Raw genomic sequence first — 11,155 nt, 5'->3', positions numbered from 1 at the left:
TGTTCTACGAGAACACTAAAAAGTCGTCGGACAAGTTAGCCCCAAGGACCACCTCGACCAAACAGAAAGTGGACAAAACCAGAAGTGATCAAAAGAGGTCGGACAACAAAGTACCGACACTCTACAAAGATCCACAAAGGGGACAAAGACATCTCATAAACGGCCAAAGGAAGGCCAGGAATGCTTCGCTGAAAGGTACGAAGTCTTGAAAAAAGACACTACTTAAAAAGTGAAAAGCACGGCCTCAAAGACGGAGCTAAAAAGTCGTCCAAACAAACTATACCTAAAAAGTTCTTGGATTATGACTAAAAAGCCCGAACAGTGAAGACAAACAAGTCGGAAGAAAGCTGAAAATACCTCTCAACAAACTAAAAAAGGCAATACCAGACTGGCACAAAGGAAAAACTACTCAAGATCGACCAAAGTCAGGATGCTTGAGCACGACTTCCTCAAAGAGATCGAAGCTCCGAAAGCACGATCTCACGGAAAGATCCAAATTCAAGCAGGGGCAAAGTCGGACAGGTCGACGTCAGCTAAGAAGAGGCGCAAGTACGATCTCAAAAAAGAACAAGCCAAAAGGTTGGGAAACAACTTAAGGCTCAAATGTGCTTAGCTAAAAGGGATACAACTCCACTCAAAGAAGGCACAATCTCAAAACAGGGCTACGAACGTCATCCGAGACTAAAAAAGGTTCTATATAAAGAACACTAAAAAGTCATTGGACAAGTCACTAAAAGCCCGGATATCAAGCCGCAAGGATAATTTCGCCAAAGCAGAGGGTTGTCAATACAAAAGCAAGGCGTGATCCAGAAGGCAAGGGTAGAAAACCCACACTACCACTCAAAAGAGGACGGACTGTGAAGTACCAAAGCTCTAAAATCTACAAAAGATTGCAAAGCAATGAAGAAACAAGCCAGACAGATGCTTGAGCACGACTTCCAAAGAGATCGAAGCTCTGAAAAGCACAATCTCACGGAAAGATCGAACTCAAGCAGGGGCACTGTTCATACCCTGGGTCAAGTTATCCGACCTGGGATGATTGGAGATAAAGCGACCGACCTCTTCAGGTCAGACTATCCGACCTCTTCTCAGAGAGCTCGGCCAAATCAACAAGAGAGCCCAGAAAAAGGCCCAAATAGAGGAACACGACCCAAATCCTAAGGCGGCCTAAGCCTATAGAGATAAGGGCGGTTCCAATGAAGATACGCTGACCTCAACTCTAAAGATAAAGATAAGATGAGATAACTAACTTATCTTATCCAACGAAGGTCACATCTCAACACTATAAATATACTGGAGCACCTAGGTATAACTCATACTCTGATTCTACTAAAAACCTGTTTAATACCCATGCTAACTTAAGCATCGGAGTCTCTTGTAGGTACCCCCACCCTCCGGTGACCAAGGATTAGTAGTGCAGCCAGTCCAACAAGTCGGACGCGGCGGCTCCGGCCACCATCAACAAGTCGGACGCGGCGGCTCCGGCCACCATCAACAAGTCGGACACAACAGCTCCGACCAGTGCAGAAGATCTCGTCCGAGATCGACCTATAGTTTCAGGTAACCCTCGGAACAATATACATATGATAAATAGGGGGTTTATTGGAGGAGGAATCTCAAAATCCTCACGTAGAAGGCATCTCAAGGAAGTATACCAAGTTGGGAAATACAATAGAATTCCCGATTTACCAACATCTCTTTCACCAAAGAGGATGCATAAGGGGTAACTCCTGGCCACGACGATCCATTAGTGATAACCATGATCCTTGCCAAAGCACATCTCCATAAAACTGTGGTAGACCAGGGGAGTTCGGCGGACATACTGTTTAAGCCTGATTTCGACATGTTCGGGCTAAAGAAAAATTATCTAAAGGTGTATTCAGTCAACCTTTTCACGTTGGGAGACACTCTGATCCATCCTCTGAGGTTCATCTCGTTATACACCACCTTTCATAAAGGCTCGAGGTCAACGGCGTTAAGCATCGACTACATTGTGATCGACGTCATGTCTTCTTATAATGCCTTAATAGGTCGGGCTACTTTAAACTGACTAGCGGTAGTTGTCTCTACACCTCATCTATGCATAAAATTTCCAACTGCAGAAGCAACTGCCACCATAAAGGGATATCAGAAGTTGGGTAAAAAGTGTTACAATGAAAGCCTCAATTTAAGGGGCAGTACAGGTGGAAAAGAGGTCAACACTATTGAACTCAGCAGTGTCCGAACTCGAAAAGAACTGCGTCTCTGACTTGAAAGGAAGATAGAAAAAGTGCAAATTGGATATCATGCTGAAAAGACAACGAGTGTAGGAGCGAACCTAGAGGAAGGTTTGAAAGCACATCTCGTTGACCTCTTACGAAGAAATTCTAACCTCTTTGCCTAGAAAGCCTCCGACATGCCTAGTATAAATCCCGACCTCATGTCTCACAAACTTGCTGTCTACCCAGGTTTTTGACCTATTCAATAAAAGTGTTGAAAACCCATTCTCAAAAGGGCACATGTCATGGAGGAACAGGTGCAGGCACTATTAGAAGCTGGATTCATAAGAGAGGTAAAGTATCCATTGTGGCTGGTTAACGTGATTCTGGTAAAATAGTAGAATGAAAAATGGAGAATGTGTGTCGATTACACCGACTTCAACAAAGCATGTCCCAATGATCCATACCCTATACCAAGCATCAATATCCTGGTTGATTCGGCCTCAAGATATCAGTATTTGTCCTTTATGGACGCATACTTGGGATACAATCAAATCTTGATGCATAAGTTAGACCAGAAAAAGACATCTTTCATCACTCTCAAGGCTAACTATTGTTACGTGGTAATGCATTTCGGGTTGAAAAACACTGGAGCCACATACAAACGAATGATGAATAAGGTATTTTTCCCCACTTAGAAAAACTCATGGAAGTGTATCTGGATGACATACTCGTCAAGATCAAGGATCCTCTCACTCTTCTGTACAATCTCTTTGAGGTATTCTCCACAATAAGAAAGCATGGAATGAGATTGAACCTTTCAAAATGCACCTTCGCAGTGGGGGATGAAAAATTTCTAACCTTGATGCTCACTCAAAGAGGCATAGAAGCCAACCTAGACAAATGCATAGCGATATTGGAGATGAAAAGCCCGACTTGTTTCAAAGAAGTCCAATAGCTAAATGGAAGGTTGGCAGTGTTGTCTAGGTTTATGGTAGGATCGGCATTGAAGTCTCTACTTTTATACTCAATACTCAAAAAAGGGAACTGTTCATACCCTGAGTTGAGCTAGGCGATCCGGGTTGCACGAAGACAAAAACGACCGACCTCTTATAAGGTTGGCTCGTCACCGACCTCTTCCTCAAAGAGCTCGGCCAAATCGCTATAAGGGTCTGAGCAGGCCCAAAGTAGAAGATCACAACCCACCTGAAGGCGGCTGGTCAAAGATAAAGTGGACTCACCCACAAAAAGATAAGATAAGATAACTAACTTATCTCAGGGGAGGTCACTCCACACTACTACTATAAATACATTGGAGCACGTAGGTATAACTCACCCTCTGATTCTACACAAAAAACCTGCTTAAAGCCCGTGCTAACTTAAGCATCGGAGTCTCTTGCAGGTACCACCACCCTCTGGTGACCAAGGATCAAGCAGTATCTCAAGATTCAGCAAGTCAGACCCAATAGCTCCGATCACACTCAAAGATCTCATCCGAGATCGACCTTCAGTTTCAGGTAACTCCACGGAACATTGGCGTCATTGCCGGGGACCTGGAAGTCATCCCACCGTCATGGCAGACAATCCTGACAATGATCATGACTCCGGTTTAGAAGAAAAAACGCCGCATAAGAACACGGATGCTGCATCCAAGGAAACACCTCAATCCAAGGGAGACAAGCAAACCCCAAACACAGAGATCTTAGATGCAATCCGTGAACAACAGGATCGCCTTAAACAGCTCGAACAGAAAGCTGAACGGCAGCGAGAGGCCGAGAGAGACCTCCGAAGAGAAACAAGACGACGTCGAGAGTTGGAGGACAAGCTTTTAAAGCTCGAAGCCGACCTCAAAACTAAGACCATCCGATCCAGCCGCGAAGATAGCCCCCACAAGGACCAAGGCCCGTTCACAAAGGAGATCATGAGAGCTAAAGTTCCAAAGGACTTCAAAGCCCCGACATGACCCTGTATGATGGTACGTCTGATCCAAGCCATCATCTCAGCAATTTCAGAAGTCGAATATATCTTACGGATTCCTCAGATGCAATCCGTTGTAAAGCCTTCCCAACCACTTTAACCAAGACGCGATAAAGTGATTCGACAGCTTGCCGCCAAGATCAATAGCAAGCTTCGATGACCTCACCAAGAAATTCTTAGCTAGATTCTCCATCCAGAAAGACAAAGCTAAGCATGCTCCAAGCCTGCTAGGGATTAAGCAAGGAGATCGGAAAAGCCTCCGCAACTACATGAAAAGATTCAACAAAGCATGTCTGGACATACAAAATCTTCCAACAGAAGCAGCCATCATGGGTCTCATCAATGGCCTATGAGAAGGACCCTTTAGTCACTTCATATCCAAAAAGCATCCAACATCTCTCAACGAGGTTCAAGAACGGGCGAAAAAATACATTAATATGGAGGAGAACTCCTTATTAAGAGAAACCTCCAAGACTGGATTCTCCTACCCACCTCGGGACAAAGATAAAGAATCCAGGAAGAAAGAAGACCAACCTACTGAGAAATTCAGAAAGTACCACAACTACACCCCTCTTCGGGTGTCTCTCGTGGACGTTTATCGGGAGATATGCAACACTGAGAAGACTCCACCACCTCACCCGATTAAACACAAGAGAGGAGAAAGTCGGACAGAGTATTGTGAATACCACCGAATCTACGGGCATTTTACCAATGAGTGCTACAACCTAAAGGATGTCATAGAAAAATTGGCATGAGAAGGGAGATTAGATTGGTTCTTAGCCAACAGAGCAGACGAACCAAAAAAAAGAATAAGGGATAAAGAGGTCGGACGAGCTGAACGTCCCCCTCACACCCTTGAGAGACATGTCCATATGATAAATGGAGGATTCGCAGGAGGAGGGATCTCTAAGTCATCCCGCAAAAGACACCTTAAAGAGGTGTACCATGTCGAAGGAGGGGACAGGTCGGTCGACCTCCCCACTATCACCTTCACTCAAGAAGACGCCGTAGGCATCATCCCGGGGCATGATGACCCCGTGGTCATTACCATCATACTAGCCAATGCCAACCTTCATCGAACATTAGTCGACCAAGGAAGCTCTGCGGATATCCTGTTCAAATTTGCCTTCGACAAGCTCGGCCTACAGGAAAAGGAACTCAGAGCATACCTTAATAGTCTGTTCGGGCTTGGGGATACCCCAATTCAACCACTTGGGTACATCTCGCTATACACTACCTTCAAAAAAGGAACACGATCTAGAACGCTAAGTATAGACTACATTGTAGTCAATGTGAACTCTGCCTACAATGCTCTCATAGGTCGGACAACGCTAAATCAGCTCACCGCGGTGGTCTCCACTCCGCACCTATGCATGAAATTCCCGATGCCAGAAGGGATTGTTACCACAAAGGGAGACCAAAAGCTCGCGCGACGCTGCTACAATGAAAGCCTAAACCTTAAAGGCGATCCCAGAGGAAAAGAAACCAATACTATAGAACTCGGGGGAATCTGACCTCGCGAAGAACTCCGCCCTCAACCGGAAGAAGAGACCAAAGAAGTTCAAATTGGAGACACTCAAGACAAAATAACAAACATAGGGGCGAATCTAAATGAAGACCTAAAGGAGCTGCTAACAAAGCTCCTAAAGGATAATTCTGACCTTTTTGCATGGAAGGCTGCTGACACGCCCGGTATTGATCCCAGATTAATGTGTCATAAGTTAGCCGTATATCCTGGGTCTCGGCCAGTACAACAGAGGCATAGAAAGCTTGGTCCAAAGAGGTCGCAAGCCGTAGAGGAGCAGGTACAGGCCTTGTTGGAAGCAGGGTTCATAAGGGAGGTAAAATATCCATTATGGCTAGCCAATGTAGTATTGGTTAACAAGTCAAATGAGAAGTGGCGGATGTGCACTTATTACACCGACCTCAACAAAGCCTGCCCAAAAGATCCTTACCCACTCCCGAATATAGACACACTAGTCGACGCTTCATCGGGATACAAGTACCTCTCCTTCATGGATGTTTACTTGGGATACAACCAAATCCCGATATATCAACCCGACCAGGAGAAAACCTCATTCCTAACCCCAAGAGCAAACTACTGCTACGTAGTCATGCCTTTCAGACTCAAGAACGCAGGGGCTACATATCAAAGATTGATGAACAAAGTGTTCACCAATCACATCGGAAAGCTGATGGAGGTTTATGTAGATGACATGCTGGTAAAGACAGAAAGAGAGGAAACATTGCTATCCGACCTCACTGAAGTGTTCAACACCATAAGAAAGCATGGAATGAGACTTAACCCCACAAAGTGCACCTTCGCAGTAGAAGCCGGCAAATTCCTAGGCTTCATGCTCACTCAAAGAGGGATCGAAGCAAACCCGGATAAATGCCAGGCCATACTTAGCATGAAAAGTCCGACCTGTGTCAAAGAAGTCCAGCAGCTCAACGGAAGACTAGCGGCTCTGTCCAGATTCCTAGATGGATCGACATTAAGATCTCTCCTTTTTTCCACAACACTAAGGAAAGGAAAGAGGTTTGAATGGACCCCAGAATGTGAACAAGCCTTCCAAGACTTCAAGACAATCCTGGGGTAACCACCATCCTGACCCGACCCAGGGAAGGTGAAGAGCTAATCCTATACCTTGCCGTAGGAAGTCAGGCAATAGCTTCAGCACTAGTCAGAGAAGACGAAAATGGGCAACAGCCCATTTACTTCATCAGTAAGGCTTTACAAGGGGCCGAACTAAACTATGAAAAGATTGAAAAATTTGCCTACGCCCTTATACTCACTACTCGATGGCTCTGACCATACTTCCAAACTCACACCATTAGAGTACGGACCAACTAGCCCATAAAAGGTATCTTACAGAAAATAGACATAGCTGAAAGAATCCTACAATGGGCGGTCGAGTTATCCGAATTCAACCTCAAATATGAAGCGCGGACAACTATCAAGTCTCAGTACCTGGCCGACTTCATCGCTGAGTACACTGACACCCTGGGTACCCCCATAAAGTGGAGCCTTTACGTAGATGGCTCCTCGAACAAAACCGGGAGTGGCGCAGGCGTCATTTTAGAAAGCGATCAGGAAACCCAAATCGAGCTCTCATTAAAGTTCGAATTCCCCGCCTCAAATAACCAAGCTAAATACGAGGCCCTACTAGCTGGTTTGAAGCTGGCTAGGGAGGTAGGAGCTTAGAAGCTTACCATTTTCAGCGATTTACAAGTAGTCACCTCGCAAATAGAATGGAGTTACCAAGTTAAGGATCCCACCATGAAGAAATACCTAGACAAAACTACAGAACAGCTTGGACAATTTAAGGGATATGAGGTCCGACATATACCTTGGGAACAAAATGCCAGAGCTGATGCCCTTTCAAAACTAGCCAGCACCAAACCAATGGGTAATAATAGAAGCCTCATCCAGGAAACACTACAAAATCCATCAACCTCGGAAGAAAAGAAGGTCTTAAGCATATCAGACCAGGACCAAGGGTGGATAACTCCCATAGTCAGCTATCTCAAGTCTGAAACACTTCCCGCGAATAAAAAGGAGGCAAAAATGCTAGCACGAGAAGCACAGTACTACACCATAATGCACGACGTCCTATATAGGAGAGGAATCTCTACACTCCTCCTAAAATGCATCCCGACCTCCGCTACGAGAGAAGTTCTTGAGGAAGTCCACAGTGGCATGTGCGGCAACCACCTCAGAGCGCGAGCTCTTTCCAAAAAGGTACTCCGAGCTGGTTTTTATTGGCCAACCCTACAAAAGGAAGCAATAGAGTTCGTCAAAACATGCCCCCCATGTCAGAAGCACGCCAACTTTCACATTGCACCACCCGAAAAACTCATTTGTTTCACTTCACCCTGGCCATTCGCAAAGTGGGGGGTTCGACCTCCTCGGACCTTTCCCTCAGGGATCAGGGCAAGTCAAGTTTCTCATTGTAGGAATAGACTGTTTCACAAAATGGATTGAGGCTGAACCTTTAGCCACTGCCACCGCCTAAAAAAGTCAGAAGTTCTTGTACAGAAACATTGTCACAAGGTTTGGGGTCCCATACTCCATTACCACTGACAATGGCACTCAGTTCACTGACACGGGCTTCAGAAACCTGGTAGCCGATTTGAAAATCAAGCACCAGTTCACCTCTGTAGAGCATCCACAAGCCAATGGACAAGCGGAAGCCACCAACAAAGTCATACTGGCTGGGTTAAAATGGAGACTACAGGACGCCATGGGAGCTTGGGCCGAAGAGCTCCCGCAAGTCCTATGAGCATATCAGACAACTCCACTCTCAACCACCAGAGAATCATCATTCTGACTTGCTTACAGAATGGAGGCAATGATTCCCGTGGAAATAGAAGAAGGATCCCCTAGAGTGATCCTCTACAACGAAGACACCAACTCCCAAGCTCAAAGGGAAGAGCTCGACCTACTTCCAGAAGTCCGAGAAAGAGTTGGATCAGAGAGGAAGCCTTAAAGCGTCGAATGGCTCTAAGGTATAATCGGAAGGTAATCCAGCGAAGCTTCGCCACTAACGATCTCATCTTAATCCGAAATGACATCGGAGCAGGTCGGTCAGGAGAAGGGAAGCTAGCAGCTAACTGGAAAAGGCCATACTCAGTTACAAAAGTACTAGGAAAAGGCTACTATAAGGTGTCCGACCTCGAAGGGCGAGAGCTACCGAGGTCATGGCATGCCTGTAACCTAAGAAGGTACTATAGCTAGAAAATAGTAAAGATCTTAGGTCAAGGCGCACTCTTTTTCCTAAAAAAGATTTTTTAAAGAGGCGCCAAGCCGAGATCTAAAAACTGCCCGAGCACTCATATGTACACACTTTTATTTATTTTTCTCATTATTAATTGAATGAAAGTTATCAATTTTCTAAAAGTTTTCTACCAAGACGCATTAATCTAAGCTCATAAAACGCAAAAATTCATCGCTCGATTACAAAAAGGTCGGCAAGGTGAAGCGATAGAAGCAAGTTAATGCAAGAAGTTATAAAAAGTAACCCATAAAAAGTGACCTGACGAGGTCTAACTAAAAATGAGATTACTAAAAATAACTTAAGAAGACCCGACAGAGAAGTCAGACCAATGAAAGGATCACTGAAAAGGGACAAAAAAAGGCCAAAGAAAGGTTAAAAAGCCAAGTGCTTAGCTGAAAGGTACAAAGTCTCGAAAAAGACATTACTTAAAAAGCAAAAGCACAAGTCAGAAGAAGGCTAAAAAGTCGTCCAAACAAACTATAAAGAAAAGGTTCCCCATAGGAACACTACCTAAAATGTTGGTTGGAATACGATTGAAAGCCAGGACAGTAAAGGCATACAGGTCGACACCAAAAAGGGACGACCTAAAGAGACAAGTACAAAAAGAGAATAGATAGGAGTCCAAGAGGTCAGAAAGCCCAAGGGTCAAAACGCCTAGCCAAAAAGGGTACAAAACTCCTGAAAGGAGATATTACTCAAAAGGAAAAAGCATAAAAAGTCATCCACACGAGTACACTACCTAAAAAGTTATTTGGAATTCGACTAAAGAGTTTGGACGACAAGTCGCAAAGACGATACAGATGAGGTAGCCACCACAAGGGAAACCAAGGCAAACCCCACCTCAAGGGGTGCCAAACCAAGGAAACCCAAAGTGCCTATATAAGGGTTGAAGAGCAATCCCCTCCAAACAAGGGTTGAAAAACAAATATAAAGCATATCGTCACAAGCAGAGTTAATATATCATTCAAACACAAATTAAAGCATTAAAGACTCAAAAGCTGCCTAAACGGCAGCCCAAGAGTTTAAAGTGTTGTTTTTGAAATAAAGTTGCTAGGAAGCACCTAAATGCCAAAGAGTCAGCCACAGAAATATACAAAAAGGTTCAACAAAATCCACAAGTCTGACTATACCAAAATACAAAACAAAGCTATAATAAGGAATCATCAAGGATCCGAAGTCGCGTCAGCAGCGGCACCTGATGAGTGGATAATTTATACCCTTTTTGGCATTATTTTGGCATAGTTTTTAGTGTGTTTTAATTACTTTTTATTATATTTTTATTAGTTTTTATTCAAACGTCACATTTCTGGACTTTACTATGAGTTTGTGTATTTTTTTGTGATTTCAGGTATTTTCTGGTTGAAATTGAGAGACCTGAACAAAAATCTGATTCAGAGGCTGAAAAAGGACTGCAGATGCTGTTGGATTCTGACCCTCCTGCACTCAAAATAGATTTTCTGGAGCTACAGAAGCCCAGTTGGCGCTCTCTCAATTGCGTTGGAAAGTAGACATCCTGGGCTTTCCAGCAATATATAACAGTCCATACTTTGCCCGAGATTTGATGGCCCAAACTGGCATTCAAAGCCAGCCTAAAACTTCTTGGCGTAAAACGCCCAAACTGGCACCAAAATTAGAGTTAAACGTCCAAACTGGCACCCAAGCTGGCGTTTAACTCCAGAAACAGCCTATGCACATGAAAGCTTCAATGCTCAGCCCAAGCACACACCAAGTGGGCCCTGGAAGTGGATTTCTGCACTATCTGCACTTAGTTACTCATTTTCTGTAACCCTAGGTTACTAGTCTAGTAAAAAAACTACTTTTAGAGATTTATTTTATATCTTTGATCAGTTTTGGAACACATTGTTCACGTTTTGGGGGCTGGCCATTCGGCCATGCCTAGACCTCCTTCTCTTATGTATTTTCAACGGTGAAGTTTCTACACCCCATAGATTAAGGTGTGGAGCTCTGCTGTTCTTCATGAATTAATGCAATTACTACTGTTTTCTATTCAATTCATGCCTACTTCTTCTCCAAGATATACTCTCGTACTTAATTCAGTTAAGTCAGAATGAAGGAGTGACCCGTGACAATTACCCAATCTTCGTTACTCGCTTAGCCAAGATCCGCGCACCTAACAACCACAAAGCGGTCTACATGATGTTCAACGTAGTCATTGGACGACATCCGGAGTATATTCTCTTG

This window comes from Arachis ipaensis, chromosome B06 (genome assembly GCF_000816755.2).
Source record: "Arachis ipaensis cultivar K30076 chromosome B06, Araip1.1, whole genome shotgun sequence".
Classification (NCBI taxonomy): Eukaryota; Viridiplantae; Streptophyta; class Magnoliopsida; order Fabales; family Fabaceae; genus Arachis; species Arachis ipaensis.
The sequence above is the reverse complement of the archived record's forward strand: the minus strand, read 5'-3'. Positions refer to the sequence as shown.